General features: G+C 43.2%; 1 protein-coding gene across 7 annotated transcripts in view; it reads left to right on the top strand.

The window, feature by feature from the left end:
* Positions 1–448: 448 nt before the first annotated feature.
* Magee2 (MAGE family member E2) overlaps positions 449–7,723 on the top strand; it is a 170,161-nt gene continuing 162,886 nt past the window's right edge. For 2 of the 7 annotated variants that reach the window (XR_005090004.1, XR_005090003.1), the window contains exons 1-5: positions 508–671; positions 893–956; positions 2,419–2,581; positions 3,677–3,839; positions 4,249–4,365. The gene's annotated coding sequence lies outside the window, so the exon portion shown is untranslated. Of the gene's footprint in view, positions 672–892; positions 957–2,418; positions 2,582–3,676; positions 3,840–4,248; positions 5,757–7,723 lie in introns of those variants that run through there. The other 5 variants (XM_037199170.1, XR_005090002.1, XR_003733825.2 and 2 more) reach the window with 5 other exon arrangements.

The following is a 7,723-nucleotide window of genomic DNA, read 5'->3' as shown; positions in this document are numbered from 1 at the left end:
GCATATCCGAGAAAATATACACCAAGTCTAATAATAAAAAAAAACAACACATTAAAACATTTTTTCCCCCAGCTACTCTTCTATTCATCAGATTGGCTCAGAATTTGGAAAGGCTGGGGGCTATTAAAATGCCAGAGAAAGCCTGTGTGTGTCCACAAGGAAGCAGGTTTTCACTGAGGTGCCTTTTTTTCTAAACACAAAGGGCGGAGGGAGAGCGCACCTGCACGCTCTCGTGAAATCATGCTGCCACCAAGCGGTACCGTTTCACAGGCGAAAACAAAGGCCAGAAGGATGTTTTCTTTATCTCCCGACTCTGGCTGTTTGAACTGGAATGAACCAGCGAAGACCCAGAGCGAGACAAAAAGAAAAGTGGAGGCAAAAAGCCGACTGACCAGAAAGCCCCACTACCCAACCCGTGAGGGTGACCCGGAAGTGAATTCGGAGTTGATTGACATGTAGTTCCTTCAAATCAGAGCCTGGTAGCCGTAGCAACAGTACAGGAAGTCCCGGCTGTTTTAAGTTGCGGTTCCGGTGTTCAGAACGCCAAGGACGATGGGAAGCTTGAATTTGTTTATCTAGCTTTAGGCAATTCGATTCACCCTTTCGTGCTGCCGAGAACCCCTCGGAAGCCGCCACCCCACCGGGATGGACCGAGGTGGCTTCCTTTGCTGGTAGGAATGAACGTCAGGAGGTGGGAGGTCTTAGTCTTCCGACCTTATTACTTGGACGTGTGCAGTGGGCTGTATAGGTAGATGTTTGGCGGGAAGTTTCTTTGGTCAGGGCTGGGGTTGAGTGGGGAGAAGGGAAAGCCAGATGGCGCTGGGATTCGCGCTGGGACGCATCTGGCGCAGTCCACACACCTGTCCAGACATCTGTTTGTCCTTTCGTTCAGGAAGCATCTGACTCCATAATGTTCCAGACCCTGGAGACCTGAGACACATCGACTCGCTTCTCAGGTACCATTCATTCTAATATGTGGAGACAGACAATAAACAAATTATTGACTTAATTTCAGATAAACATAAGTAATAGAAAATAAAACAGGCCCCCCAAACTAAAGTGGCTCTAACTATCTTCATTTGAACTAAGTGGTCAGATCCTACTTCCCAGAAATGATGATTGAAGACATTAGGAATGGTGTGATATGGCTTTAATGACTTAAAAGACAGATGTTTACGGCTTCATTCCAGACTCTGAAAACTAGCATCAGAATAGGAAATACTACTAAAAGGGTTCAATGGGATGAAAAAGTGCCAGCACTAGAGCTTGGGTAACAATGCGTGCTAGGGCTTTGAGCACTTGGGTTAATGCTCCCAAATAAGACTTCTACTAAACCCTAGAGGCCAGAGGGTGGGGGAAGTCTGATTCCCTTCCTTTTTGTGTTCTGCCTTCCTGTCTTGTCTCCTTTCCCCATGGGTCCTGGGATCTTACCCTTCCAGACTGGGTGTGTGTGTGTGTGTGTGTGTGTGTGTGTGTGGGCTTCACTTTGCTGTGAGGAAGGAGTGTGCACAGACAGACCCTCCAGTACTATCAGCGGTGGGTGGAGTTTTAATTCTGGTTAAGAGTTTGGAATAGGGCCTTGCTGCATTGTGATCATGACTGGTGTTTTAAAGAATCCTGTGGTTCAGCATGGTGCAACCACGACAACAAACATGGTAAGTTGAGTAAAATAAACACAGGCATATTGTTAGTGGGCAAAACTAGAATCCTTCCAGCTTCATGCTTGTTTGTTCCTTCCTGTTCCGTATCCCCCTTCCTCTTTGTTGGGTTTTATCAGCGCTTTTACCCTGGGAGGAAAAGTCATAAAACACGACAGAATCCACTAACAAGAGTTTTATTAAGATTAGGAGAGAGCGATAGATCTGCACAGGCCTGTGGAAAGACACGTGTGTGAAGGGGGCCAGGGAATCATGGCGCCGGCTTATGAAGGCTCAGCTGCCCTGCGCACACAGGCCCATGTGGCTATTCCACGCATGCGCATAGATCACATGGTTGCGCTGCGCGCTTTACACAAAGCCATGGGGTCCTGGGTCATACTAGACTTTTGAAGCGGAAATGACTGGGCGGAAATGACTAGGTGTCCCACCGGGCATGCGCAACATGCCAGGTCATGGGTCACGCAGGACGTTTGACCCGGAAATGACTAGGTGGAAGTGACTAAGCGTCCCACTGGGCATGCAAGAACATGCCCAATCGTGAGGGCGTGTTGGGAATTTCGGTCTCTCTTCTCTCTCCATCTCTTCCCTTTTTACTCTCCCCTCCCAGTCTCAGTTCACCTGCCCTATGTCCCCTCTCTCCATCCCTTTTATATCGTCTCAAGTAGCTTAGGCTGACTTCAACCCTGAATTTTCCATCCTTCAAGTGCTGAGATTACAGGTATGTATTATCATCATACTTGACCATGTTCTTCCTTTCTAGGTTTTGAGATGCACAATGATGAGAAATAAAAATGAAAAGATTTCCAGAAAGAAGCCATAAGATTCAAGGTTTCACAGTCCAAGCTAATGTCCACGGATACTTGACCAAATGATCTGAGAAAATTGCAGTCCTGGCAAAAGAAGTGTAACTAGACTAAGGCAAGGTAAATGGCTAAGTAGGCAGGGAGACATGAGCTGGCGGTTGCAGGGAGGGCTGAGAATGGCAAGTGGGTTGGCACATTGCGGTAGTGTAAGCTACAGCTACAGCCTGGCAAGATTTCTGCATTTCCTGCTTAAAGACGCCTCACTACTTGACTTTAGCTGGAATAGTAAGGACACCCAGCTGTTTTAGTTCAAGACAATGCCAGATTCTTGTCCCATTCTGGTGGATGGCAGCTTGTTGTCTAGTATTTCTTCAGTCAGCACCCACTTCTTTTCTAGATACACCTATAGGGTGATTTGTCCTCTTTGTTCTAAGTACTATGGTTTAAGATTGTCTGTAGATTGTGCATAATTTAGGTACATTGTTTGGAGGACAGAAATTCCTTTATAGTTGCGAAAGGGAGATTAGAGGAAGATAAAATGTCATGCTGTAGTATGTTTTGAGCCATAGTCATTACTGACTGCATGCATCCATTTGTGGTTTACCAAATGCTAACTCATGCTAAGGGCTTCCTCCGTATTTCCTCATTCCAGTGACCTGGACACATTGATAGCTGAACTCCTTAAATATAAGAAACTCAGGCTGAGGTAACTGCAGCAATTTAACAACAGTCCAGCTTCACTTCTAACCCAGTGTTTCTACAAGTATAGTTCCCCAGACCAACAACAAAGGCATCAGAAGAGAACATGTTAGAAATGTAAAACCTAGACTCAATAAATCAGAAACTGGGTTTTGGGCCCAGCCATCTATGTTTTATGGATTTTTCAGATAATTCTGATATGTAATTGAATTTGAGAGTGATTGCTATAACCAGTGCCCCCGCTCCTCAGTAACCAGTAAAACTGAACTTTCCAGGAGCTTTGATACACTTAGACATCACATGCAAAGTGTGAGTCATAGGCTGGTTCATGGACTGTGCTATAGGCTGTGTACTGTATTGTACCCTGGTTTTCTTAGGTGAGAATAGTTATTAATGAAGTGAAGGATTAGCCTCTTTAAAGTCATGCCTTCTAAGAGCAAACAGGCTATAGGAATTCTTAGTTATTCCCACTGTCTATGTTTTTTTTTTTTTTTTTTTTCAAATATCTGCTTGAAGAGAAAGATGATACAGGAATCTAGGATACAGGAGAAGGAAACAGGAAGGAACCAACAACCATCAAACCAGACTGGGGGCAACTAGAAGATTCCAAGTTTGGCCAATAGGAAGAAATCCTTCCTAAGCTTCATTTGGGAAATGGAGGGCCCTGGTAAAAAAAGAGGTAAGGAGCAGTCTGAGTATTCATTCCCTGAATGAGATGATGTGTGCTTATTGGCCAGCACTTACCTCAAACAACTTAAAACAAGTTTTGGAAATGTTGGGATTACCATGCTGTAAATGAAGAGCCTGAATGATCTTCTTACCAAACTAGTAATAAAATGAGGTTGGTGTGCCTCTCCAAATGTGTGTATGGAGTGGGGGATGACATCCAAGTAATTTCTATTTGGAATGCTGTGTGTTCTCAGTTGTTAAAGTGAACTAATGTTAAAGGGCACATTTGCTGTTTTTAAGACATGTAGGAATGCTTCTAGGAAACTACTTGTCTTCTAGTGTATGTATTTGGTGTGTATTTGTAATAGATACAACAAATGAGGACAAAGCAAAAACCAATTATACCTTATGTGTGGCAGGTGGAGCATGGATGACTACTGGATTAGATGGAGAGAATGCCCAGGCATCTCCATGGCCCTACTGATGTTCCAGAACTTCATCAAGTCAGTGATAAACTACATGTACACCTAGAGGAGGTAGGCTGCCTACAGGATATCTTGTTGTGGGTCAGGCAGTATAGGGGTGTAAGATTGCTGCTCCTTAAAGCCCAGCTTTTGTCCAAAGTGCTTCTAAAAGAGTGACTTCATAGATTCTGGAAAACATGAGGGGAAGCTAGTATCCCAAACTATAGCTCCTGTTGCTCCCACCAGTCTATAGTCTACCAACTGTCAGGTGTTATAATTGTCCTCACTGAGATCTGATGGCTATATGAATCTCTGCTTTGTGACATAATGGATAGGAATGGTGGCTAAGAAGTACGACACTGCATGTCAGTAGAGAGGGCTGTGCAGTAGCCTCGTTTATCTCGTACTGGCCAACTACTTTAGTTCACAGCAGTGCGGACACAACTGTCTGTGTATCTTTTCCTTCCTTTTCTTCTTTATTAAGACATTTTTTATTCAATTTACAGATCCCCCTCTCATCCCTCCTCCTGCTCCCCCCTAACCTAACCCCCAGGACCCCCTTAGTCATTCTTCATAGAAAGCTTACTAACATACATCTCCCCACTCTTTGATTCATTGATAAAACTGCACAAGACAGCCCAGACTCCAAATTGAACTTGTACACCTTTTGTTAACCTTCAAATTCAGTATTCTCCATGGCAGATAACAGCAACTACTATCCTAATTATGGCACAGACTGAGAATGCCCCTTTGCTGTTTTCTTCACCCCTTGTTTTTCATATGTCAATAAATATTGCTGAGTTCTCCGGTCAAAATGGTTGTTGGGTCTGATGAGTGACCTCACTGCCTCCACGGCTACCATCCTTTTGCAAGCCACTGTCAATTTCTTTGGGTTATGAGAATTGTTTCCTGATTCTTTCCCTGCTTTGTCCTCCTCTTGTCCATACTGATAACCCAGCAGCCAGAGTAATTCTATGAAATGTGTAGTCTGGGGCTGCAGATACAACTCACAGAAAGAACACTGCTAACATGCATATGTGTTTGGGTTCAATCCCTAGTGCTTTAAGAAAAACAGAGTCTTAAGAAAAGCTAACAAATGCTTCCACAGCAGGGTAAATCAGGGCCCCTTACTCTTGCCTGTAAGTCTGTCTGTGATTTGGGTACCCGTTTCTTTTCTTAGATGCTCTCTTAGTGCTCCTTTTCCCCTTCCTTCCCCTTTGTCTGTGGTGACCATCTTAATGATTCTAGGGTAGAAGCTTTTTGCACTCTGCTCTTCTTTTTCTGTGGCATTCTTTCCTGGGTTTTATCACATGCCTATTTTCCTCATCTCTCAAGCCTTTGATTAAATGTCATTTTTACAATGTGGCCTATCTCTGAACATGTAATATCAGAAGGGAATCCACATCCAAACACATTTCCCTTTTTTCCTGCTTTTTGGAATTCTTTTTCAAAGTTGTATTTTGTTTTTTGTTTACTTCTTTGCTATGATTTTTGCTTTTCTCTGCCTCCTGTAAGGTCAGTTGTATCTCTTGTATAATATTAGCGGGACCAGCCTTAATATTGTACATCCCAGGGGCTCAGGAGAGAGAACTACTAACGGCAAGGACTATTTTCAGGAAATAGAATCTCAGCACACCGAGCTCTATCGTCCACTTGCTTTAATTCCTCTGGCGTAACATCCTTTATACACAGCTTCAGTTCTGTTCTCATGTTTTGCTCCTTCCTTGCCTGATTTCTCTATATTTATCTACTGTCCCCTCTAGGTTCTATCTTAACTCCTTCATCTAGTTTTGTCCCTTCTAGGTTCTCATCTATCTAGTTCTTTCCCCTATCAGCTCCCTTCCCGTCTCCTCCTCTCTCATCTGGCTCTTCCTCATCTTGTTCTTCCCCATCTGGCTGTTCCTCATCTTCCTCGTTCCTCTAGTCCTCTCTTTTACCCTTCAATCTAGTTCTTCCCCATCTCAGTTCGTTCCTCTCAAGTTCTTACCCATCTAATTCTTCCATTCTCTTTTCTCTTCTCTGTCCTCTCGTGCCCTGGAAATCCTGGTATATATACACTTACAAGCAGTAATCCCTTAGCAGTGCAAAACCAGGCTTCCAGGGTCAAATGGAGGGGTGATAAGAATCACATAGGGAGGCAATAACTGTTAATTATCATTTGCAACCCCAAAGGGAAGTGACCAATGGGGAAATGAATTAACAAAAGGCTAAATTCAGGTAGTATCTAAGAAGAGGGCTCTTATGTGCTCAACTATAATTTTAAATGTGATTGGTAGAAAGTGTTAAGAATCTATAAGTTGCTAGGTCAATAGGAGAAAATAAAACTGTCTTCTTTTTTCCTGTGGCTCCTATCTGTCCAAGCTATCTGCTGTTTTTCTGCAGAGTGGGGGAAAGTTTGCTCAGTCGCTAGGCAACCTGTGTACAGCTAGATGCCTCTGGTGATAGTTAAAGGGAGATCTGGAACTGGAGGTAAGGTTTGGGAAAGGAGGAAGTAAGGCTTAATTGGCACATCCGCCAGGCCTTCTCAAACAGGTGGCCCGGATGCTTAAGTCTGTTCTTAGAGAGTACAGAGGTGTCTCTGATAAAGTACTTTCCTCCATCTGGGGATGGACCTGGCCGGATGCTGCTAATGATAATTACAGGGAGGCTTGAACTGGAGTTCTGGCTGAGCATAGCTGTCAGTGCACAAGGTTATGTAAATATTCCTAGAAGTGGTTAGATAAGGAGTTAGATGCCTATAAAGTTGGTAAGGCTGTAACAAAAGGAGGGTCTGAGCTGAATTGTGTAAAGCTATTACTAACGTCCACCTGACCTAGGCGGTGTCTCCTTGTGGAATTTACCTTAAATTAGGAGACTTGCATGTGGACTGTTATTACTGCTAGTCCTTGAAAGTAGCCAAGGGAGATATCTGATTCCAGAGAAAGCCTTTCCTGAGGCTGTTCTCCAAATACCTGGAATGTGTATGTCAGAGAGTGATCAGTCTACACTGTTAGGCAATTGGGAAAGCTATGAAGGCACACATGATTTTCATAACAGAAGACAGCTGATAGATAACAAGCCAAATAACACCAAAAAGTCTTTGTTGTTACTTTTAGTGTGTGTTTGATTATTTACTAATTTTTTTTTCCTGCTGGGACTGGCTGTAGGGCCTCCATTCATGATTGTTGAATGAATAAACATATATTGAAATAGTGTGTCTTTCCTAGCTATTTTTTAATTCAGTGAAGAATTAGAGTGAGATATGAAAGTGCCCTATAACATTATCTTTCTCTTAGTTTTTCTTTTTCTTTTACTTGTGCCATCATGGACAAAATAAAAAAATAAAATAAAATAAAGCAAAGAATAGTATCTGTAATGCATATAACTGGCAAACAGTAAATAACCTAAGAAAGAAACGTGGTGGTGGGCGTGATGGTGGATCCCTATAACA

Source organism: Peromyscus leucopus, chromosome X (genome assembly GCF_004664715.2).
Source record: "Peromyscus leucopus breed LL Stock chromosome X, UCI_PerLeu_2.1, whole genome shotgun sequence".
Taxonomy (NCBI): Eukaryota; Metazoa; Chordata; class Mammalia; order Rodentia; family Cricetidae; genus Peromyscus; species Peromyscus leucopus.
The sequence above is the reverse complement of the archived record's forward strand: the minus strand, read 5'-3'. Positions and strand labels throughout refer to the sequence as shown.